Raw genomic sequence first — 26,471 nt, 5'->3', positions numbered from 1 at the left:
ATCATCTTGGTGACTGGGGCTTCAACATATGAATTTGGGAGTGACTCAAGCATTCCACCCATAGCAGGAGAGTACCTTCATATGTCTATAGAACAATAAGTGGTTTTTAAATGATATAAAGATAAAATGAGACAAAATATGTCCTATTTTAAAACTGATACCTCGGGGCGCCTGAGTGGCTCAGTCAGTTAAGTGTCTGCCTTCAGCTCGGGTCATGATCCCAGCGGCCTGGGATCGAGCCCCATGTCGGGCTCCCTGCTCGGTGGAAGGCCTGTTCTCCCCCTCCCACCCCCCTGCTTGTGTTCCCTCTCTTGCTGTATCTCTCTCTCTGTCAAATAAATAAATAAAATCTTAAAAAATAAAAAAATAAAATAAAATAAAATAAAACTGATACCTCCTACGTCAGTCAACATCTAAGGTGGATTAGCTTCTAGAGCAAGTGTCAGTAAGCTAAGGCTCTTGGGCCAAACCTGGACTGCTGTCTGTTTTTTAAATAAAGTTTTATTGGACCCCAGTCATGACTATTTATTTGGTATGTATGTATTTCCCATGGCTATGTTTGTGCTACAACAACAGAGTCAATTTGTAGAGACAGAGATTATTTGGTTCCAAAAGCCTAAAATTTTACTATTTGGCCCTTTATGGATGAAGCCTGCTAATCCCTGCATTAGATAATCTGAAGTAATAATTCCATCTCAGATTTTCTGATTTACCTCATTTGTCTGTTAGGAAATTATACACACACACACACACACACACACACACACACACACACACACATATATATATTTAATAATATGTAAGTTATATATATAATACAATATTTAATGAGAAATAATATAATGGATATTTTATTGGGAAGTAATATATATGTTTTATATATAATAAAATATTTAAGTATAAATAATGTAATTTATACATATATAAATACATATTCATACATATGTATCTACCCATCTAATTACACATACACACCATCAAGAAGTAGATACTTTTAGGGGCACCTGTTTGGCTAAGTCAGTTAAGCATCAGACTCTTGGTTTCAGCTCAGATCTGATCTCAGGGTCATAGGATCGAGCCCCACATCAAGCTCCCTGCTCAGGGCAGAGTTTGCTTGACTTTCTCCCTCTTCCTCTGCTCTTTCCCACTTCAAGCACAAGCATGTGCAAGCTCTCTCTTTCTCACTCGCGGTCTCTCTCTGTCTCTCTCACTGAAATAAATAAAAAAATAAATCTAAAAAACCAGATCTAAGTACTTTTAAATTACTAGGTTTAAATGATCTTTCATAGTTCCCTTTTTATATAAGAACTTCTTGTATATAAATATATTTCAATTAATTTATAGAAGTAAAATGTGGTATAATTAACCCTTCTTTCCTGTATCCTCTGCTGAAGTTATTTTTTATTAAATATCTGTCATTCCTCTCTCATTCTTGCCCATTCCATTCCTTAATATTATATTGCATTGTGACTTAGCATTTGAAATGTGGTTGTAGTCAAGTTTGCTTCTCACAGGTGTTATCTGACACTGCTAACTGTACCTCACCCATCTCTACTCCAAGCCTTTTCTATTTGAGGTATTTTGACAAAGACTTGCACCAGTTGCTAAGTATTTGGGGAACCTCGACTATCAATTGTATCTCAACAATTATTGACATACTTAAGAAGCATATCAAAACATCCTTCTTCCTTCCCTCTTCCCTCCTTCCTTTTTCTTTCTTTCTTTCATTAAGTTTAATTTTCATGGATTTAATACAGTTGATTTTTGTACTAAAAAATATCCCTGACATACATCAAGGCAAAATGGAACAGAAACATGTGGTGCATGTTTTCTGAGTGAATGGACACTTGCTTTAAACAACAGTATGTCTATAGAATTAACATTCACTAAAAATAAATTTAGTTCAAGGGATTTTAGGTTGTTGCCATTTATTATAATGTTAAAAGGAGAAGTGATTTAGGTAGTGGTAGGTCATGCTGGCAGCTCCATGGGAGGAAACAGGGAGAGGATAAACATTGGGGAATCCAAGCTAGAGAAATCGGCTTGAAGATTTAAAGGCGTAGGATAAATTCTGCTTTATTGACTCATTGGTTTTAAAAGCATTATGGAAGAGATAGGACATACCTGTGTAGTGTGAAGTGTAAAAGAAAATACATATTTAATGTAAAGTACATGTATACATTATATATAAGATTAAGAAGTTTACCAATATTAGAACCTTATGCTTCAGTTTCTTTTTTTGAAATGAAAGATGAGTATTTAATGCCTATTAATTTTACTTTTAAAGTTTAAACAACTGCTGAGTTATATAACCAAGGATACATGCCTTAAGTCTGTAGGTAAGGGGTCATAGGTATGGATTAGGGTGGGGATAGTTTCTATGTGGGTGATAAGGACTGGAAGTTGTCCTAAGGTCCTAAGGTTTGTTCAGCAAGGGTCAGTGTACAGAGGGGAGGGCCCAGCAGGGCATCCAGCTGCCACTGTCTTCCGAGACTGCTGGGTCCAGTCCTCCAGTTGTGTCTTCTCTGGAGGCTCCCTGAGTGAGAGACCAAAGCCCGGGGCCCTTTAAGGCTACATATATATATATATGTATATATATATATACATATACATATATACACACACACGCACACACACACATGATACTCACATCCCCTTTAATGTTGAAAGACAATCAGGCCCTACTATTTCAAATAAGTTTGGGAAATCATCAGTACTATAGTTCAAATAATTTAAAGAGGAATCTTTGCAGAATGTTTTCAAGAATTTTCAAATTATACAGCATTCTAGACCAAACTGGAAACTGCAACTGTGTACAGTTAGTTCCAAGAAGAGACCCATTACCTGAATTCAGCAATGGGTTAAATATGTAACTCAAAATAATCATAATGTTTTGATCAGTTGCTTCAGATTTAAATTTATGTTACCCCATTTGTATTGTTGGCCCATTGATAATAACAGAAATTGAAAATAAGACCACCCTATTAAGTGTCATCACCAATTGAAAGTTTCTTCTCATTATTATTTTTGCTTTATTTTGTGTTTCATCTCTGGACTTCATCAGGAGTTGCTATAAACACTTCCCAGGCCACATAGTCATGATCAAAACTGCAGGGCTCCTTTGGTTGAGACACAGCCTTACTTCTAAGGGTAGAACGACAAACTCAACTCTGTTTATCTTCTTTGCAATAAATTAAATTACTACCACTCAGAAGATTTTGCAGACCTCACCCATTATTAAAATGTGTATTTCAGACCACCTTTAATTCAGCTTTGTTCTCCAAATTTGCAAATTTTCTCCTCCACCAACCTGAATGCAAAGATTAATTCTCTGCTATATTTTCATTTCATGTCATCTAACAAATTATGCTTATATTTACTTTATAACTTATGATAGGAAGCTATTTTTCTTCATCATTTTCACTCGCATTATCATTATATCATCATCACTGAGAAAAAAAAAAATGTCTTCCTAGCACTGACTCATGTCCGGAGCCAAACTAAGATCTATAGGAAATGCACGTATAAGGTTATTTAATTCTTTCCTTTGCAAATATGTCAAGCTTTACATCTTCTAACAAGAATTTTATTTTATTTTTGCCCCCACTGTCTGAAAGTAGATATTTATTCCAATAAAGCTGTTCCTGCTCTGAAACTCTGCTTTGGTCATTGTCTTCAATAAATTATTTTTAATATCTTCAAAGAGGGCACAATTTTGTCACATTATGGATCTCTTGAGGCAATGCAGAGATGAAATTAGAGATGGGTCCCTGGCTTCAAACTCTTGGGGCCCAGTCCCAGTTGCTATATATACTAGCTATGTGATCTTAACACTCCCCAGTTCCATTTTCTCATCTACAAGATGAAAACATTAAGAATAGTTAGCTCAATGAAGTTGTAAGGAGTAATAACAGAGTGGTGCCTAATCAAAGTAAATACATGTTAGCTGTTATCATTCCAAGTCAAGGTAGGTAACACATGGCAGGCTCAGTAACAATAAGGTTAAGTTACAGATATTTTTACTTTTTGAATTATCTTATAAATTAGAGGAATTTCTTAAGAGTAATCCCCAAAATTGAACCCTCCTACACTGTTGGTAGGAATGCAAGCTGGTGCAGCCACTCTGGATACAGTACGGAGGTGCCTCAAAAAGTTGAAAATAGAGCTACCGTACGACCCAGCAATTGCACTACTGGGTATTTACCCCAAAGATACAAATGTAGTGATCTGAAGGGGTACGTGCACCCCGATGTTTATAGCAGCAATGTCCACAATAGCCAAACTGTGGAAAGAGCCAAGATGCCCATCGACAGATGAATGGATAAAGAAGAAGTGGTATACATATACAATAGAATATTATGCAGCCATCAAAGGGAATGAGATCTTGCCATTTGCAACGATGTGGATGGAACTGGAGGGTGTTATGCTGAGTTAAATAAGTCAGTCAGAAAGACATGTATCATATGACCTCACTGATATGAGAAATTCTTAATCTCAGGAAACAAACTGAGGGTTGCTGGAGTGGTGGGGGGTGGGAGGGATGGGGTGGCTGGGTGATAGACATTGGGGAGGGTATGTGCTTTCGTGAGTGCTGTGAATTATGTAAGACTGTTGAATCACAGACCTGTATCTCTGAAACAAATAATACATATGTTAAAAATAAAAGAAGAATGTTGTAGGAAGGGAAAAATGAAGGGAAGAAATTGGAGGGGGAGATGAACCGTGAGAGATTATGGACTCTGAGAAACAAACTGAGGGTTCTAGAGGGGAGGGGGGTGAGGGAAGGGGTTAGCCTGGTGATGGGTATTAAAGAGGGCATGTATTGAATGGAGCACTGGGTGTTATACACAAACAATGAATCATGGAACACTACATCAAAAAAAAAACTAATGATGTAATGTACGGTGATTAACATAACATAATAAAATAAAAAAAATAAAAAAAGAGTAATCCCCAAAATTAGTTATATAATTGGAACAGGTACATGAGCTTCCAAGATTATTGTCCTTAAAAGGACAGCATGGATTATAATTAACCTATAGGTTATGGATAATGAATTATATATTATACATATATATACATATATATAATTTTTTTTTTTTACTTTTTAGTTACAACTTCTCATTGCTTGAGAGGCTGCCTTGCCCTCTTAAAGTTGTCAATCTAGAAGAATTTAAAAAGATTTGAAATGTTTAATGAAGCAGTTGGGTGTCTGCACTGGGTAGGTGATAAGGGTATGTGTATCTTTAGAAGCCAGAAAGGAGTAATCTTCACAAGAGAACATTTGAGTCTTGAAGTTTTCATAAATTTATTTAATAGCAGTTCTAGATGGTGCTTTTACATTCCATTTTATCATAAATTTCGCTGTAGTATGTTGTTTCTCTCTGGACACTTTGACAGCTGAGTGGAAAGTTCTACCCTTTCTAATGGGTATTCATAGGGCAGTTGTCTTTAACACACACTGGTCCTAACACAGTTGGCATAGTTTCCTGACATTTTAAAAGTTCTTTGGTCAAAGGCGTTGCTTATTATTTGCTTAACTCCCTGGGAATTGTGCACTTAAACCATAAAATCCCTCTCTTCTAAACAGGGCCTCACATTACCACCTTTGCCAAAGGCCAGAAAGGATTTATCATGGTGCTACATCATGCATTTGAATATGAACTGACATAGATCTATAATACGGTTTAGTGGAAGTAGTTGATGTTGTCTGAATGATAACTCTTGACCTGAGAAGCTCTGAAGTAATGAAAGGGGGATAAATTTGCATGATTTGTGCCATAAGCAATATTTATAATGTAAGAGGGCTTTAAAGATTGATACATTCCCAGAGCAACAGATGAAAGAGACAGGAAAGGTTATTCGATAATCACCCAAGTGCGCTATTTATTTGCAAGGCTTTCATCTGAAAGATTTTCTTCGTTTTTTTCTCTTTCTCCCATTAATTTAGTATACAAAGGGGACATTGATAACTCCCTAATTTCAAAATATTCTCTGTAAGTTTAACTCTTTTAATCAAGGAAAGGAGGCACAGTACTGCTTGAAGAAATAGTTGATTGATTGCCTCACATTAGTTAAATGGCCTACAGTATTTTCTGTTTTTATACCATTAACTCCTTATTTTGAGAATACAATAGCTTGAAGTATTTTTCACAAAATAGTTACATTATTGCTTTATCTAATTATCAATCTGTAGAAGAAAAATTGATTTGTAAAGCCCCTAAGAAAGTATATAATTACAAAGTTTAAGAATTCAAGTCTGAGGTTGACAACACACTTAAAGATAGTCCTCAGCATAATTTCTTCGGAATTAATTGTCATGAACTTTTAACTTTCTGTATCAAAATATGGAAAGTTTTCAAAATGGCTTCATACTCCTTATTTTTCCCATCTTAAAAATTAAATGATTCTATGTGCAGTGCTAAAATGAAAAGACTGGTGGGAAGAATCACTAAAGACAGTGTTCAAGAGAAATTTAAGTGTTAAGTCAGTTTTAATATCTACATATATTGTGGCTTTTATTCCTTTGGCAAATGATGTTGTGATAGTATAGTTGCGTCTACACACTTCTAAAACAGTTTAAACTAATTGAAAAGCAAAGAATACTGTCAAACATTAGATTTTATTCATAGTGTCAAATTGCTTTCAATGAAGATACAGAACAGGATGTTTATTCTAGAAATGTGGACAGAGGTTGAGCAGCCAATAAAAAAAGTGCCTGCTGCACGGGTTCACACTCTTGCCCTGCTTCCCATCACAAGCTCTGTGTAGGAGGTTTCTTTTCTCATTCTCTTTTTGGAAGATTAGATCTCAATGAGAAAAGAGTTGTGGATATTATGACTTACTTTGTAATATTCCCCTGAGGGAAAAATAAATTCATTCTCTCTTATCTCATGTCTCATGAAGCATGATCTAATATTGCTTAAATTATTTAGGAAATTAAACCAAGGTAATACAAGAAATAAGCAGTACCAGAACCAGAGATCTCTTGCTTTTCAAATTTTTCTTACATTTTTAACAGTAATTTTCTCTGGGATCAGAGAATGTTTTCCTCTTAGAGTCACACAAAACATAAAAATGGCAGTTGATTAATCACTTGGATCCATTCTAGAATCTTTAAGAACAGTAAGATTTGTACATACAGCATAAATATATATTTAATAATTAAATTATTATAGCAAATTAAATGGATCCAGATAAATTATTTCCTAAGCATTATGGTCTTGACCTAAAATCAAAAGACTGTTCTTCTCCAGATGGTCTCTGTTCCATCCTAGTAGCTTTGAAGGATAAGCCTGCTTACTGCCACTATGAAGATTTATTTTCAGTTGAGCACCACAGACTCACTGGAAAGATATCTCAGCTTTACTAACCTAAACTTAATAGGAAAATTCACATTTTCTCTGCATTATTTCCCTCACACCTGAGAGCATGATTCCAGGATATGGAATCAGTCAGTTCTAAAGCCATAGACTTCAGCTGTATATTGGGTACACCACTGCCCTCTTGAAACATAACTGTGTACATCTTTGTAAAACAAGGACAATTCTGTTCTTGTGTTACAGAATTATTGTTAGGGTTATAATAATAAAATGCATGATAAAACCCCAGGCTCATTGTGAGTGGTAAAATGTTTGATAATGTATTATTACCTTCTTAATATCCTCTTATGTCCCGCAAGTGAGCAGAGAGTGGGTTATATTACAAGGTGGAGGTAGAAAATACATCAAAAAAATACCCCCTCTGTGAAGTTTTATCTCACCACCTGTGGCCTGAGATTTCTTCCTTTTCAGAATGTTCTTTTTTTTTTAAAGATTTTATTTATATATTTTTGCGAGGTGGGGAGGAGGAGAAAGAGAGGGGGATGTTCAGGAGCAGGGAGGAGGGGCAGAGGGGCAAGCAGGCTCCCCGCTGAGCAGAAAGCCGGACTTGGGGCTGGATCTCAGGTCTCTGGGATCATGACCTGAGCCAAAGGCAGACGCTTAACCCGCTGAGCCATCCAGGCGCCCTCAGAATAGTCTTCACTCTTATTTGCCCAGTAATTTACCACTGAATTTGGTTGCTTGTTACGATAATTTTGTATGTGTCCTATTACTTCAACTCTGCTGTAAGCGTCTTGAGGGAAGGTGTCTGGACTTTTAATTCAATCTAAATATACATTCTATGTAATAATATATAATCCATAAAATATATTTTGAATACAAAAGAACTTCAGGAAGTGTTTCTTTGAAAGAATAGGCCATGTACATGAAGTCAGATGGCCGCATTTCCATTTGTGTTTCTTAGCCTCCGCAAGCTACGTTTCTTAGGCAAGTCACTTGATCCCAAGGAGCAACACTACCCTCATTATACAATTGTTGTAGTGCTATCTCCCTACCACTTAGAATGATGTGAATCGTACAAGATAATGAAGATGAAAGTACTCTAAACTTTAAGCATGTGCCAAGTTAAGAAGTTAAAGCTCTAACTTAGAAATGAGAATGAGAGCTGGCTCTTATGATGTCTCAGTGCATAATACTGTAATATTTAGTTGCATTTATGTACTGGAAATGACAATGTGATTTTGAAAATGCCCTCAAATACAGTAATTTGCAGATGGATGTGATCTGCTTATAAACAAGAGCTACTGTTGGGAGTACTCTATGTTTCCTAAAATCTGTTGTTGCATATCATGCAGACATATGAATAAATGTAAAGAAAATAATTAAGGAAAAATAATCAGTCACAGAAATGTCATGTTGCCAGCATCATGGATCCTCCCCATGGATGAGGAGGTCAGCTTGAAGACGGACTGAACTGGGATGAGAATAATTTTTATTATTTTTCACCCCCAGACTGAACTTTCACCCTTCTGAAAGAACAGTCTTGAAATTCAACCTCCCTTCTAGGGCTTTAATAAACATAGACAAGGTTTATTTCCATTTCTTTCAGAAACTGGAGTGAGAAATGTTGAAATACCACATGAAAGACGTTGCTTATAGGGTTTCCAGCTGAGACTGGAGACTGAAGTGCTGAAAATTCTCACAAGGGATTCAGGCCTTCATATTTCCAGACAAATCTTGTGGCCCCCCAGGGACAGGGGTAAACTTACAGTGAGCATCCAGAGGCTCTCACTGGTAGACCCAGTTCCCTTCGAAGTTGTCTTGCACAAAGGGTAGTCTTGATGATATTTTGCATTTGCTATGTTATTTACATTATTTGTTATGTTTTAAATAAGAAAGGAATGGATATTTTTTACTTAGTGTCAAATGTTACTACATTGTGGAAGATCCAGCTTCTTCTTCTTCTTCCTTTTTTTTTGTCTTTTTTCAATGACCTCTCCTCAACAAGAGGCTGGTGGAAAATGAAGCGTTACCTGGCCTAATAGGTTTCAATCTTCTGCATGGCCTGCTTCACTGATATTTTGGAGTCTATTAAAAGGGACTCAAAATTGCACAGCAGGAAGGCACCACCAAATAATTCCTTGAAGCTCTGTTTTCTAGATTATCAAAAAGAAAAATAAGAAAAATACTTAATGTATTAGTTTCTTTTGTTATTGCTCTGTTGATGTAAGATATGCTCCTTCTTACTAACAAATGACTAGGATTACCAATAGCATATCCAAGTAAATGACCATAAATGATAAAGAAATGAGGTTGAAATAAAATCATGACTATTGAAATAATAAGAAGGTAAATATAGTCTTTAGTTCAAAAAGTAAGATATCATATTGTAACAATCTTTCAAGGTATGTTGGTACTTTTTTTAAAGAAATAATCACTATTTACTGCAAATGATTGTCTTCGTTTTTAAAATAATGTGATATGGAAAACATAAGCACAGGATTCCTTTCCTATTCAACCTTCTTTGAGGATGTATATATCCTTGCATCATGAATATTCTTATTGATACCTGATGTTAATACTCAACCATCATCTCCTATAGGTTGACTCTGTCCAGTGCAAAACTCTGGGGCAAAACAGGGCTTTCCCTTGTGATGTCTGTTTTAGAATAAGAAACAGAATTTATACATAAGAATGATTTTATTGATTAGTATTTGTCTTTGAGTTGTACTAAAAACAGAGATGTTAGAGAAGCATACAAACACTGATTTTTGTATGGATACTCACTATATAATTTCTAATTAAATCTTGTCTTTCAAAAGATTGTTCTCTGGGCACCTGGGTGGCTCAGTTGGTTAAATGTCTGCCTTCAGCTCAGGTCGTGATCCCAGGGTCCTGGGATCAAGTCCCACATTGGGCTCCCTGATCAGCAGAGAGCCTGCTTCTTCCTTTCCCTTTGCCTGAAGCTCCCCCTGCTTGTGCTCTCTCTCTCTCTCTGTGTCAAATAAATAAATAAATAAATAAATTAATTAATTAATTAATTAAATCTTTAAAACAAAGAGAGAGAAGAAAGAAATATTGTTCTCTTCCTATGATATGTTGGGTTTATTTTATTTTAAAGCAGATTCTCGATTTCACTTCTGTTGCGCCAAGTACATACCACAATGTTTGAACCACATCCTGCTGTTACTTTGGGCAAAAACATGAGTAAAAGGACAGAGAAGAGTGTCACAGTTGTTTAGATGCATAATCTTCATTATGATACAAAATGGCTGATAACAGATTTGGCGAATGGATATACAAGACAAGTGGAGTGATTTATTGAATGTGCTGGTACAGGCAGAAAGCAAATTTATTTTTTCTTATGACTTCATGCTTAACCCCATCCTCTTCATTCATTCTTTGACCCCATATACTCTCACCATTCTCACCCCATATGCTGCAATACTAATTCTCATAGCTTTTTCTATTATTTTATTTAACAAAATGTCAATACTGCTAGAGTAACCAACCAACAGCCCAGGTTTGCCTAGCACTGAGGAGTTTCCTGAGATGTGGGACTCTCAGTGCTGAAACCCTGAATGACTAACTGGGATGGTTTGTCAACCTAAATGAACAGCCTAGAAATCATGTGACTCCAATCTTCCTCAGGTCTTACTCAGACTTAAAACTCTGCTGTGCAAGAGGCTTTTGTGGTCAGATTTTGCACTATTTCTCATCTTGCTTTTCTCTCTTCCTTCCCCACTCACTCACTTGGCTGTTCCAGATTTGATTTTGGAAAGGGACAGAAAGGTCAGCCAGGATTGGTACAGGTGAAATCTATATCAGTAACCTCTGAGAGGAATCTGACTTTTCTTACATCCTTGAAATCCTTGATGTCAATTTAATCAGATGCAGAAGACCGATCTCTCTCATTTATTCTTCCTAATATTCCTCTGTAGAACGTCAAGGATTTGGGATGAATTTGCTTCATTTTGTCTTATAGTAGTTAATTCTCATGGTCAGGAAATGCCATGCAAATGAACTTTAGCTATGCTGCCCTAATGTGAGCCTTCCCTAAAACCTCAAAACAGAGATCTTAAAAAAAAAAAGAAAGAAAAATTAAAACAACAACAACAAAAAACAGAGGATGGCAAATTGAGGTACATTGTTGAAACTGTTGAAATTATTCCCTTGATAAGTTTTCTTTCTTTTTTTTTTCTTAAAGATTTTTTATTTATTTATTTGACAGAGAGAGACACAGCAAGAGAGGGAACACAAGCAGGGGGGGTGGGAGAGGGAGAAGCAGGCTTCCCAGCCGAGCAGGGAGCCCAATGCGGGGCTAGATCCCAGGACCCTGGGACCATGACCTAAGGCGAAGGCAGACGCTTAACAACTGATCCACCCAGGCGCCCCTCCCTTGATAAGTTTTCAAGAATAATGTGAAAACCTTGTATTTATTGGGGAAGAGGGAAGAGAGAGGGATGACTAGGGGAAATTGTGGGCTCCCAGATACAGTTCTTCCGTTACCAAACAAGGGATAATCTGAAACAATGTTTGTATATACTGCCTTTCACTGGTTGAAAAAGAAATGTCAATGACTGATAAATAATAGCAAGCCTTTCCTTCTTGACCTATTACGAATTGCCTGTGGGGTTTGTCAGTTCTCTGGATGTGTAGACAATCCAGGAAACTTACCAACCATGGAAAGATTCATATTTTAAAATATTATTAAAGACATCTAAGCTTTACTGTCAGGATAAAAGCTCTCTGGAAGGGCAAACAATCAAGTCCCAGATTTCCAAGGGTCTCTTTATTCTTTCCCCACATTTATTACCTTCTCTTCTGAATTGTTTCAGGATTTTATATATCCTATTAATTGCTTAAAGCACTCAAACGCTCTGCCTTTACAAATCCACAATACTTCCAAAAACAGTCTGTGTTCACACTTGGATGTGAATCTTTTTGAGAAATCAGGACACTTCCTATAATGAGTGAGGGAAATCTAAGATAAATCTTAGATAAATCTAAGCTCCCTTCATGAAATGGAAAAACAAGGCTAGATCTCAGCTTATTATATTGGCTTTGTTTATACCTAAATCGATTTCAACCCAAGTTTGACTAGTTTCTATCCTTACATAAATAATTTGAAATCATTACAAAATGTTTTCTGCTACAGGAACTTAAATCACACTTTATAAAAATAAACAATATTTGGAAATAAGAATGTATGCACTCTTAATCTAATACCAATTACTACTTACCATTCAAGTCTCATCATTCAATGTGGGAGGTGTTTATAAAGTTGGTCAACAGAACTGGCCTATGCTCTGCCTATAAAATATGCCTAAAATAACTGGAGTGATCCTTTATTCTTTTCTCTAAACCAAGGCAGTTTTAAAATGAATGGGATCACTAAAACTATTTAAAATGAAATAATTTTTGAATATTTGGTGATCAAAATATTATTTTAACATATTGGTAGATCTATAAATTAGTCCTAATAAGATTTGAATTTCAGAAAATATCCATAACATAAATATGTATTTTAAAGAAAAGCAAGAAAGCTCATTATATTTATATTATATTAAATGTATATATAATGATATATATGTTATTTAATATATAATTACATATTATGTTATATTAATGTTATTTAAGTATTTCTATTTTTATATTGATATTTCTCAATGTTTAAGAATAAATAATTTCTCTTGAGTCTTATTTCTATAATTAAATAGAATCTTAACCATATCTTAGTTTCTTAGCCATTCCAAAATATCTCAGTGGCATTTTTTCTAATTAGACACATGTTGATATGGTTTTATTTTTTAATATTTTTGTAAAATTATTTGCAATTTTCTTCAAAGTTGCACTTTATGGCTAGTAAATAAATATGAACAAACATATATACACATACATATGTAAATGAATAACCAAACAAATAAATCTTCAATTGATTCTTTTCTGTAGATCCTAATATTTTAACTCATAAAATATTCACTCTGTAGGTGCTAGGATACTTAATAGGCTCACAGCACATTTTGCTAAGTGGAGAATATTCTCCATTCTAATGTTTATTGAAATATAAAAATATTTCTGCTGAAATGTTTTTACAGTTACTATTTTGCTTCAATTTAGACATTATTTAATTCAATAATTAATTTTACAAGGAAAACTTGCCAAATTAATCATTGCTATTTATTCTTTGTGAATTTTTTGCCAAATATAGATACTGCAATATCAAAGCCTTTCTCAATTTCAATCTAAAGACAGGCAAAAGAGCTTTTGGCTTTCGGCTGGGAGGAGGCCAAGGTGCAACTCTCTTCAGTCCTCCCAAATCCAGGGATATCCAACACCACACCACCTAAGTTCGACCCCAAGAAGATCAAAGTATACTTGAGGTGCACTGGTGGGAAAGTCACTGCCACATCTGCCATGGCCCCAAGATCAGCCCTCTGGGTCTCTCTCCAAAAAACGTTGGTGATGACTTCACCAAGGCAACCAGTTATTGGAAGGGTCTGAGGATTCCAGTGACTGTTCAGAATAGACAGGGCCAGATTGAAAGGAAGTTCAGAACAGACAGGCCCAGACTGCCTCTGCCCTGATTATCAAAGCCCTCAAGGAACTTTCAAGAGACAGAAAGAAGCAGAAAAACATTAAGCACAGTGGAACTATCACTTTTGACGAGATTGTCAACATTGCATGACAGATGCAGCACCAATCTTAAGCCAGAGAATTCTCTGGAACCCTTAAAGAGAAGCTGGGGTTTGTCCAATCTGTGGGCTACAGTGTTAATGGCCACTGGCACTCTCATGACATCATCGATGACATCAGTAATGGCACAGTGGTACTGACCGACTAGATGAGAACTACAAAGGAAAATATTTCAATAAAAGGTCATTTGACAAACAAACAATAAATAAATAAATAAAATTTAAAAAACAAACAAAAGAATGAGAAAATATGTATGTATTTTTGAAGTACATTTTGGTATTCAACATCAGCTTCACCACCAAACTTTTCTGGTTTAGTTATCCTAAATTTATACATATTAAATAATTATAAATATGGACAACTATAGGTTAGTTATTAGAACACTGCAGTTTCTCTAGACACAGTTACAAGTTATGTCTACACACAAAAAATAAATTCTTAAGTATATTTCTGCTCCAAAATTTCTTAATTTCCATTTACTCCATCATTTTCAGACTAATTTTCTGAATTTTTTTTACTTTAAATTGAAATTAATATGCATATTTCACCTCAAAGCCAAATAATTCTATAATCTATTGAACTTTTTAACTGAATTACAACAGCATTCAAGATAATGTTTTGTCTTCAGCAAAACGCATTTCAAAAAAATCTAATTCCATTAATAGAATTAAAAAAATATAACCATTAAAAAATTAATCAATTTTTTGGGCAGTTAAGCGACTGCCTTCAGCTCGGGTCATGACCTGGAGTCCCGGGATCGAGTCCCATATTGGGCTCCCTGCTCAGCAGGGAGTCTGCTTCTCCCTCTGACCCTCTTCCCTCTCGTGCTCTCTATCTCTCATTCTCTCTCTCTCAAATAAGTAAATAAAATCTTAAAAAAAAAATTAATCAATTTTCTACTCAAATCATCTCATAGAGTGGCATAAAACTGGTATATCTGTTTGCAAAGTTCTTCTGCTAATGATCTAACACATTAAGAAATATGTATACATAGGGGTGCCTGGGTGGCTCAGTTGTTAAGGGTCCGCCTTCAGCTCAGGTCATGATCCCAGGGTCCTGGGATCGAGTTCCGCATTGGGCTCCCTGCTCAGTCAGAAGCCTGCTTCTCCCTCTCCCACTCCCCCTGCTTGTGTTCCCTCTCTTGCTGTGTCTCTTACTGTCAAATAAATAAATAAAATCTTAAAAAAAAAATATGTATACATTTTTTTTTTTATTTTCTGGTGCATTCACAGGAAAACTTGAACTGGAAAATGAGAGAATTTAGAACAGTCGCCTGATGTAAGTGAAATGTCAAGCTTCAGCAGATGGTGTGTAAATGCACATTCCATATCTATACATGTTCAATAATTGTGCTCGTCATAGTCTCTTTTATTTTTATTTTTTTTAAGATTTTATTTATTCATTTGAGATAGAGAGAGAATGAGAGAGAGAGAGCGAGCACGAGAAGGGGGAGGGTCAGAGGGAGAAGCAGACTCCTTGCTGAGCAGGGAGCCCGAGGCGGAACTCCATCCCGGGACTCCAGGATCATGACCTGAGCCTAAGGCAGTCACTTAACCAACTGAGCCACCCAGGCGCCTTTTCTTTTTTTTTTTTTTTTGGTCATAGTCTCTTTTAAACAGTGTATTAGTTATCTATTGCTGCATAACACATTTTCTCAAAATTTAAGTTGAAACAACTCAGTTTTTGAATGCTGAAAATCCAGGAACAGGAACAGATGGATGGTTCTGGCTCCGGATCTCTCACAAGGTTGCCATCAGGCTGTGGGCAGAGTCTGTAGTTATTTCAAGACTCACCTAGGGCTGGAGAATTTGCTACCAAGCTCACTTCCGTGGTAGCTGGCAGGCCACAGTTCCTGTCTGGCTCCTGGCCAGAGGCTTTAGTCTCTCCCATGTGGGCCTCTTCACCGCAGCTGTTTTCCCCAGAGCAGAGAGAGAGAGAGAGAGAGAGAGAGAGAGAAGGTGCTCAAGATGAAACAGTCTTTTCTCACCTAATGTGGACGATGACATGCTGTCTCTTCTGCTATTTGTCCTACTGACCGACCTTTGTGTGGAGAAGACTATATACATGGTAGGAATAGCAGAGGCAGAGATCACACGCCTTCTCAGCAGCGTGACCATTCTTCATTTCAAGCAGTAGCTATCACCACACCCCTCATGCAGTATGGGAAAGGTTAACTGACATTTGCACAGAGACACATTTACCCTCAACTTTCTGGAGAAATAGAAATTTAGCGCCTAATTTTTCCTCAAATGTTTAGTTTTGTTTTCTTGCATTCATTGTGATCAAAAGAGTTCTTGTAAAAATAAAATGTGTTAGCACACAATGAAATAAATAGCATTAGAATGATGTCATGTAAAAAAAGTCAAAATAAGCACTACGGCAACTGTGTTCAGAGAGCTCTCTCCGTTCGACAGCAGAACAGCCAAGCCTGTATTTCCACACATACCTTGGAGAAACCAAATCTGTAATTGTCCATATTTTCCACTGACCCATCGAACCAGGCAAACTTGCGTACTCTGCAGGATGTGGCATGGACAGTGATGTAAGTAGCTGGTGCAAGTGGCTTCACCCCAGCTGGCTGAAGAATGGATTTCAGCCCCCTCTCTCCTAAGAAAACACAAGAGTTAACTCTCCCTCACTGCTGCTGTCTGAGCTTACTTGTTCTTTTATTCAAGTATTGCACATCCTGTCCTTAAAAAGTATTACCAAACCCATCTTAATTCATTAGAGTGTAATAATAACCAAAATGCAATAATGTAATAATAAGGCTTTATTTAAAAGATAATAAAAATCCAGAACAGATGCTAACTGTTGGTATCCCAGGCCAATAGAAACGAACCCAGCTTGTCCTAGCAAAGTCAGTGTACCATCACTTATCGCCTTAAGAACTTCATACATAGGCTAACGTAGGTTACCATACATATGATGAGGATAGCATTTCCAAACATTTCACGGTAGTAAGGTATCTGTCACCAGTACTGTTCTTGGTAAATGCATTGTCACAAACTGGAAGTTGTGGGAAGAGTGGTGAAGATTTGGGGCTGGCGAAGTCCTAATGTTATTATCAGTTTCTTGTGAAAATACAAAGGAATCATTCCTATTATACTATGTTTGTCTCAGAAATAGAGATATTTTCATACTGTGAGAGGATGCTATTAATAAGGGTGTAAATATTAGATTAGTAGAGAGATGGTAAACAATTTGAACAAACATTAAGTCATAAATGGTTGTTTGGGCAAATGTTAATTACATACCTATTTCTAATACTTTAAAGAGTGTTTAATAAGCCTGGAGTCATTTTGAGTCATTTCCATAAGCATCTTGGTATGTCCCCAAAGAGGAATTAATATTCAGGGAATAGGATTCCTACTGCATATGCTCATCAAGTCAGGAGACTTCAGGTGTGTCCCCACCCCCCATTTTACACCTTATTCAGTCAAGAGATTATTGCATTTCCTCAATCTAATGGTTCATGAGTTTTAAAAGTTGGCTTTTTAAAAAGTATCATTATGAAAAAAATTAAAAAGTATCATTATAAAAAATTAAAAGTATCATTATGAAAAAAATCATTATGAAAGATTATTGCATTTCCCCAATTTAATGGCTTATGAGTTCTAAAGTTGGATTTTTAAAAAGTATCATTATGAAAAAATATCAAAATGAAAAATTATGAAAAAAGTGTCAAATGAAAAAATTTTTTAGGGCTCCTGGGTGGCTCAGTTGGTTAAGCGACTGCCTTCGGCTCAGGTCATGATCCTGGAGTCCCGGGATCGAGTCCCACATCGGGCTCCCTGCTCGGCAGGGAGTCTGCTTCTCCCTCAACCCTCTTCCCTCTTGTGCTCTCTATCTCTCATTCTCTCTCTCAAATAAAAAAAAAAAAATCTTCAAAAAAAATTTTTTTAAAGTATCATTATGAAAACAGAGAAAACCTATGTACCTACTACTCAAATTTAACAAATGCAGAAATTTTGTCATGGGAATTGGTGGGTTGTTAGCCTTTTCAATATTACTAGATATTAAAAATTGGACTCTAGTATATATTGTAGCAATATAGTCTTATATGGTCTTTCTAAAATTTGATTTTCTACCAGTTTATTTCTACCAGTGTTTTATCAATTTTAATTCACCTAACATTAGAAAAATTGAGCATGTATTAATACAGTTAAGGTATTGCAGGGTTTTCATTTCTGTTTTAGCCGTTCATATCCTTTTTATGATTTTATTGACTTAAATTTATCTATTTCATTATGTGTAGATTCCTTATATGTGTTGTATAGTAATTCTTTTACCCTTAAACATTTCAAAATATCCTTTCTAAGTCTGTGACTTGTTTTCTTTCTTTCTTTTTTTTTTAAAGATTTTATTTATTTATTTGACAGAGAGAGACAGAGCAAGAGAGGGAACACAAGCAGGGGGAGTGGGAGAGGAAGAAGCCGGCTTCCTGCAGAGCAGGGAGCCTGATGCGGGGCTCGATCCCAGGACCCTGGAATCATTACCTGAGCCGAAGGCAGATGTTTAATAACTGAGCCACCCAGGCACCCCTGTGACTTGTTTTCTAACATTGGTTATACTACTATCTTTTGTCATAAAGAACTCCACCATTTTAATGTAGTCCAATATAGTAGCATTTTTTTTTCCTTAGATGATTTGTGCTTTATGTGTTTTCTTTTTGAAATCCTTCCCTCTACTTTGAGGTCATAAAAATAATGTCTTATGTTATCTTATGCAAATTTATCTTTTTTTTCTTTTCATATTTATGTCTTTATTTAATTTGACATTTATCATGAGTAAAAACTGACATTTTATCCAGTACATAAATAATTTCCCATGCATCACATTTTGTTTTCCCAGCTTTCTTGCAATAATATTGACATATAGCATTATGTAAGTTTAAGGTGTACAACATGTTACTTTGGTGTATGTATATATTGTAAAATGATTAACACCATAAGGTCAGCTAACAGATTCATTAGTTCACATATTTACCTTTTGTACCTGTGTGGTGAGAACATTTAAGGTCTACTTTCTTAGCAACTTTTAAGTATACAATATAACCACTAACTATACTCACCACTCTATACACCAGATCCCCCATACCTCTGGAATCAGTCACACTAGGTTGAAGCCAGGTTGCAATGTTGTTACTGGATCTACAGTGGAGTCCGCAGTTGGCAAGCTTGTGACCAGGTACTTAGGCAGGTGTGGGTCCTGTCTGGTTTCTGTGGGGGATGGGACTGCCTCCAGGACTTTGGTCAATAGGGTGGCCCTGGGACAAGGTCCACTTCAAGGTCTAAAAGGAGGTACTCAGACAGTGAACCTATCATCAGGTGCATGGATGCGTGAGGCTTGCCACAAGGTCCCTGGGAGGAGCCCTGCCAGGTCACTGGGTGGGTCCCAAGGTGGGAGGAACTGCCCCAGGTGATGGCTGAGAAGGGCTGGGACTGAGTCCAAGCACTGCTTCAGGGTCCACAACCAAGACTGAGGGCTGCCTACCTGGCTCTGGAGGCACAGAAAAGAATGTCTCCCACCAAGTCCCTGAGGCAGAAGGAGGAGCCCATTGCCCATGACTGGGAGGGGGTGGAGCCAAGTACAGTGCCCTTTCAGAATCTCCAGGGATGCAGATAGGACCTTGTGCTGACTGGACTGCAAACGGACTGTGGCTGGGAGGGGCGGCAGCCCGTTACAGAGCGCTATCATAATCTACAATTGAACTGAGATGGGTGGGCTTAAAGAGGGACTGAAGTTGAGTTACAGGCCACTTCAGTGTCCGCAGCCAGGAACAAGGTCTATTACTTGAGGCATGTGTGGACGTGACTCTCCTCAGGTCCCTTCACATATGGTGCTGGTGACCAGGACCAAGGCCAAATGTGACTGTAGCCAAGTCCTACCTGAACTACAAATCTCCTACCTGGATCCCACAAAGGCACTTTTGACCATGGGTGACTGCCGCATTCTTTTCGCTGAAGGGGTATATGAATGGGGAATCTCTTAGTTTGCCATTTGGCTGACATTACTCCGTACATCACATACTGATTCACCCATGCTTATGTTAGCTGTTTGTGTATATATAGATATTTAGTGTATCAGCACCTGTTCGTACACCTACATACATAATATCTGATATATGCTTGCTTCTATTTTTTGATTCTTTATTCTATTTCACTATCTGTCTATTCCAAACAGTGCTGTGCTATTTTAAGCATCATATATCGTAATAGATCTTGGGTTCTGGTAGATTAAGTGTCATGGCTTTTTCCTGACTTTAATGCAAGTATTTCTAATATTTTACCAATAATATAATGTTTGTCATATTGCTTTGGTTATCTTTATCATGTTAAAATATTTCCTTGTATTACAACTTAGAAAATTATAAATGGATATTAAATTTTATTGAATGCTTTTCTGCATTGGCAACACTTTTTTTTTTAATCTTTAAGTGTTTTGTTACCATTACTGAATTTTGTTTACTATTACTTAGCATTTTAGGATTTTATATTGTGCTTGTGAAATACTAATTTCAATATAATGCTAAACTCACACAAATTTGAAGAGATTTCCCTCTCTAGTTTTCTGGAGGAATTTGTGTATAATAAGGCTTAGATGATCCTTAAAAAAAATGTCCCTATAAATCTTAGTTGGTTTATTAGATCTCTGATGCATTCATCCAAATATTTCCTATATACATGCCCAAATTTATTACAGACGGTCTCCAACTTTTAATGGTTTGACTCACCATTTTTTGACTTTATGATGTTGTGAAAGTGACATGCATTCAGTATAAAACTTACTTCAAAATTTAATCTTTTCTTGGGATAGTGGGCGATATACAGTATTATCCTCTCTCATGATGCTGGGCAATGGCAGCGAGCCTCAGCTCCCAGTCAGCCGCATGACGACGAGAGTAAGCAACCAGTATACGGACAACTATTCTGTACCCCAATGGCCATTCTGTTTTTTCCTTTCAGTACAGCATTTAATGAGTTACATGAGATATCCAACACTTTATTATAAAATAAGCTTTGTGTTAGATGATTTTGCCCAACTGTAGGCTAACGTTAAGTGTTCTGAGCATGCTTAAGTTTGGCTAGGTTAAGTTGTGATGTTCAGTAGGTTGGATGTATTAAAGGCATTTTCAACTTAATGATATTTTCAACTTACAGTGCTTTTACTGGGATGCAGCCCCATGGTAAGTCAAGAAAGATCTGTAGTTACAGCAACAGTAATGTTTTACTGAATTGTCTAATGTACTGGTACCTAGAAATGATACTCTCACTGTTGTTACTTACATCCAGCTCTTTTCCTTTATTGCATTTCCATAGGATTCTGTGAACATTTTTCAACAAAATTTTGAGTCATAAACTCATTGTTGATATGTATGAAGACTGTGTTAATTTTACTTCCGTTCTAGCTGGATACTAAATTCTAGACTGATATGACTGTATTTTATTATTAAATCTCTTATTGTAGATGCAAAGTCAGCCATTACTTCTTATAGATATTTTTTCATCTCTTTATTTGCTTTACAAGTAGCTTGTTAGAACTTTAAATATCTCTTTTTATTATCTTCTGGCCTCCGTTATTGGTAAGAAGAAGTCAGTGATGTTTGGAATGTTGTTTCTAATTTTTCAATTTACACCTCTAATTGCAATATAAAAATGTTATTAGAGAAAAGTTTCTTAAAAGTTGAGATTTTGGGGTTACAGATTATAGCTGTGATCTCTTTCTTCAAAAGTTCAATCTTAGGCCAGTCTTTTTTTTTTTTTTTTCAGGACCCCCTGTCCTGAATACTGGTTATAGCCAGCAACTGTTTATTGAAAGTGGCAATAGTCCAGGGGTGCCACCTTCAGGCCTGGATGTGACTCTTGGCGCTGAAGGCCAGGTAGTAGATCACTAGGCCGATGGCTGCAGCCAACACCTCGGTAGAGACCCAGGGCCCGGTCCAGGTGCCCCGAGGGTCCACACTGACTGTGAATAGGGGCGGGATAACGGAAATGTCATTATTTCTCTGAGCCTTCCTCAGGAGGCTGTAGGACTCCTCATCGAAGAACCTGACTTCGTAGGTACCTGCGTGGGCGCTCTTGTGGTCTAGGCTCCAGGATACCTGATAACGCCCCACATCCTGGCCCCGGGTGACAGGAAATTGTTTTCCACTGACATCAGCCTAAAGAGCCATGTTCTGGACCCTGTTCTTGCACGTCAGGGAGATCTCCACGATGAAAACAGTCTCAGTGGAAATGACGGCATCCGAGGTGGTGTAGCAGGAAAGGGTGATTTGGGGCTCCACGCAGGCTTCTGCTGAGCAGCAGGAGAGGCTGGGCAGCAGGAGTAGCGCCAGGGCGCCGATAGACGCCACCGCCGCCATCGCCTCTTCTCTGCCAAGGGAAAAAGACAGCGACTCCCCTGAGCACCAGGGGCAGACGAGGAAGCGCGACGCGGAAGCAGCAGTGGCAGCCAATCAGGCGCCGGCGGGCCGGGCGGGCCTGTGACGTCGCTGGCGGCGCTGACGGGTCCCCCCCCCCCCCCAGACTCGGGGCCCGGGTGGCCGCCCTAGGCCAGTCTTTTTTTAACAACTTTTAACTGCTCTGGGACAAGGTGATTTTTTCTCTTTTCTCAAATTTTGAACACTTATCTGATGAAAATTTGCATCACAACTCAATTTATTCTGTGTTTCTTTCTTTCCTTCCTTCTTTTCTTCCCTCCTTCCTCCCCCTTTCGTTCCTTTCCTTTCTCTCTCTTCCTCCCTCCCTCCCTCCCTCTCTCTTTCCCTTCCTTTTTTTCTTTTCTTTCTTTTCTTTCTTTCTCTTTCTTTCTTTCTTTCTTTCTTTCTTTCTTTCTTTCTTTCTTTCTTTCTTTCTTCACATTACACATGTATCTTCTTATTTTCCTTTTAGCTTATAATTTACACCAGAGTGGGGTCCTTTTATATGTAGACTATTAAAAAACAAAAACAATGTAACACTTTATTTATTGGGAAACGTAGTTTTTGTCATTAAAACATTTTGACAAGTTAAAGTGACTTTAAGACTTGTTAAAATTAGATCAGTGAAGCTGTTGATGACCTCAGTGCCTTTATCTTAACATTGAGGGTTTGGAAGCTGTGGATTTATAGCGGTACATACAGTAGATCCTTAAAAAAAAGAAAATGCATCTCAGTGAAACATTTTTCTTTTTAACAGAATATTTCACTCTTTTAAATAGGTTTCTTGAGGTATAATTGATATACAAATTGATATATTGGTGTACAATTGAGTATAACTGCACATATTTAGTGTGTTCAGTTTGATGAGTTTGGACATATGCAAACATCTATGAAACCATCACCACAATTAAGGTAATAGATGCATCCAACATCTCCCAGAGTTTCCTTGTTTCCCTTTATTTTATTTTATTTATTTTTTTGTGGTAAGTACACATAACATGAGATTTTCCCTCTTAATAAATTTTGAAGTGTATGATACTGTGTTGTCAACTATACGCACTCTGATGTACAGCATACATCTAGACCTTACTCATCTAGCATAACTAAAACTTTAAACCCAATAAACTACAATTTTTCTTTACTGTCCCCAGTCCCTTGCAATAACATATTCTCTGCTTCTGTGAGTTTCACAATTTTGGAGATTTCATGTAGATGGAAACTTACAGTATTTGTCCTTTGCGACTGGCTTATTTTACTTAAAAAATGCCCTCCATGTTCATCCACATGCTCACAAATTAAAGGATTTTCCTTTTTTTTTTTTAGACAGAAGATATTCTTTTGTATTATATACCACATTTTTTTATCCATTCACCCATCAGTGGACTTTTAGCTTGTTCTCATAACTTGGCTACTATAAGTAATGTTGCAGTGAACATGTGAGTGCTTATATCTCTTCAATATCCTGATTCCAGTTCTTTTGGATTGTACCCAGAAATGGTATCACAAGATCATATTATTTCTATTTATAATTTTTTGAGAACGCTCCTATTTCTTTCCACTGCAGCTAAACCATTTTACACTCTCACCAATAGTGAGAATAGTGAGTACAAGCGTTCCAGTTTTTCCATAACCTGACCAACATTTGTTATTATTATTATTATTTATATAATAGCCATCCTAAGTTGTGTGATGTGAAGTGCTGTCTCACTGTAGTTTTGGTTTGCATTTCCCTAATAATAAATGATGTTGAACATCATTTCTTATACCTGTGGGCCACTTGTATGATTTTCTGGAGAAATGTCTATTGTTCCTTTGTCCATTTTTAAATTGTATTATTATTATTATTTATACTATCTTGCTATTGAGTTATAGGAGATTTTTATGTATTTTGGAAATAAACTTATCGGGTATATGGTTTAGAAATAATTTCTCCCATTTTGTAGGTTTCCTTTTCATCTTGTCAATTGTTTCCTTTGCTGTGAAAAAAGTTTTAGTTTGACGTAGTCCCACTTGTCAATGTTGTTTTCATTGCCTATGCTTTTGGTGTCGTATTCAAGAAATCATTGCCAACACCAATGTCAAGAAAAATGTTTCCTGTTTTCTTATAGGAGTTTTACAGTGGTAGATCTTATATTTAAGTCTTTAATCTATTTAGAGTTGAGTTTTATGTAGGAAAGGGGTCCAGTTTTGTGTGTGTGTGTGTCCAATAACTTACCAATACCGTTTGTCGATGAGAGTATCCATTTCCCATTGTGTGTTCTTACTACCCTTGTCAAAGATCAGTTGACCATATGTGCATAGTTCATTTTTTGCTCTCTATGTGGTGTCATTATGATTGCCAGCATTACCAACTACATTTGTTGGTAGACAATGTATATTTATTTGAAATCTGTTTTAGTCATGATCATAGTAAGTTTATTACTCCTATTAATATGAAATATAATTTTCTATGACTTGCATTTTATCATTATTTGGATACAGATGTATGGTAATGAATATTTATATCTATTTTCCACCCACATCCTCTCAATATCTTTGGCATTGCTGCTTGGAAGATGATAATCAAAGAGATACCCTTAATGGTTAAAAATATCGGCGCCCAAATCCCCACCAGCCTCCCATTCTTCTGCTTGATCTCCCTCAATACCTGTCTCATTTTGACTTGGTCTTAGGATGACTCATATATTTTTAGAATCATCTAATTTGTTCTCTCTACTCAATGATTCTGCTCTCTGGAGGCTTTCACTCTGGCTGTCCTCTTCTCAGCCTTGATGATGGGAGCTGGGCTTTGGGTCACCTCATTTTTCTCTCCTTCACCATTATTGCCTTGTCAATACTTTATTGTTTCCTCTTTACACATCACTTCTTTTATTCTCTCACCATCTTATTGTTTTCTACTCCTATTGTGACTGTTTTGAGGTGACCAAAAAAAAAAAAAAAACATTATACAATGCCTCTAGTATAAGACTTCACTTGGATGTGTATTTTCACATTTTCACGGATAACCTTCCACTCCACCTTCCCATTTTTTGAACTTGTCTCCAGAACCAACTACCAAAAATAAAATTGAATTAATGCAAGTTATGAAACAAATTTGCTTAATTCTGTGGCAACTGGGCACCGCCCAGACTTTTTAGCAAGAATCTGTCATAAGACCTGCTTTCACAAAATGCCTTTAGTGACAGCAGAGTCAATAAATTGTAGGTTAGAGAAACTTAGGCATGGGATCTCAGGTGGTTGTTGAAGGACACTAGAAGTCACATAATAATGATCACTTAGATCAGTGTTTAGAGATGAAAGAATCAATCTGAAAAAAAAATATGCAGCAGTTAATATCATAGTTTAGTGAATGGTTTCATGGAGAGGGGTAGAGAGAACAGAAAGAAGTCAAACTGTCTATCCTTCAGGTTTCTAGTGTGAGTAATGTAGAAAGTGAAATCAGGAAGAGAAAGTTTTAGTTTGGAAATTACAACTTTATTTTTTAAATATTTCAGTTTTTGATTGAATGATCAATTTTGAAGTCATTGTCATAAATGTGGGAGAAAAAACTAGTTACTTAAAAACTTACATTGAGAGAGCCACAAATATCAGTGACTTGTCAATGTTTATCTAGAATATTTTTGCAGAATGTTGTTTTATTATTGAAAAACTAATTGTGTTAGTTATTTTGTTCCATACCAGACATTTTAAGTTATTTTATTTTTTTTTTAATTTTTAAAAGATTTATGTATTATTTGAAGGGGGACGGGCAGAGAGGAAGGAAGAGAGAGAATCCCAGGCAGACTCCCTGCTGAGCATGGAGCCTGATATGAGGCTGTCTCACAACCCTGAGATCATGACCTGAAATCAAGAGTCAGTTAACAGGCTGAGTCACCTAGGCGCCCTAGACTAATTTTTTCTTTAAATACATGTCAGATTCTATAGTGATATCATGGAAAAATGTAAATGATTTGATATACTGTTAAATAAAAAAGCAGATTATAAAGTAAAAAAAAATAAATGTACGTCAGATTCTATAAGTTTTCTGGAGATGC

At 36.6% G+C, this 26,471-nt stretch overlaps 1 pseudogene; it reads right to left on the bottom strand.

Annotated features, from left to right (window-relative positions):
- Nucleotides 1–21,492: 21,492 nt before the first annotated feature.
- LOC113909605 lies at nt 21,493–22,389 on the bottom strand (annotated as a pseudogene).
- Between the last annotated feature and the right edge of the window lie 4,082 nt (nt 22,390–26,471).

Source organism: Zalophus californianus, chromosome 6 (assembly GCF_009762305.2).
Source record: "Zalophus californianus isolate mZalCal1 chromosome 6, mZalCal1.pri.v2, whole genome shotgun sequence".
Lineage (NCBI taxonomy): Eukaryota > Metazoa > Chordata > Mammalia > Carnivora > Otariidae > Zalophus > Zalophus californianus.
The sequence above is the reverse complement of the archived record's forward strand: the minus strand, read 5'-3'. Positions and strand labels throughout refer to the sequence as shown.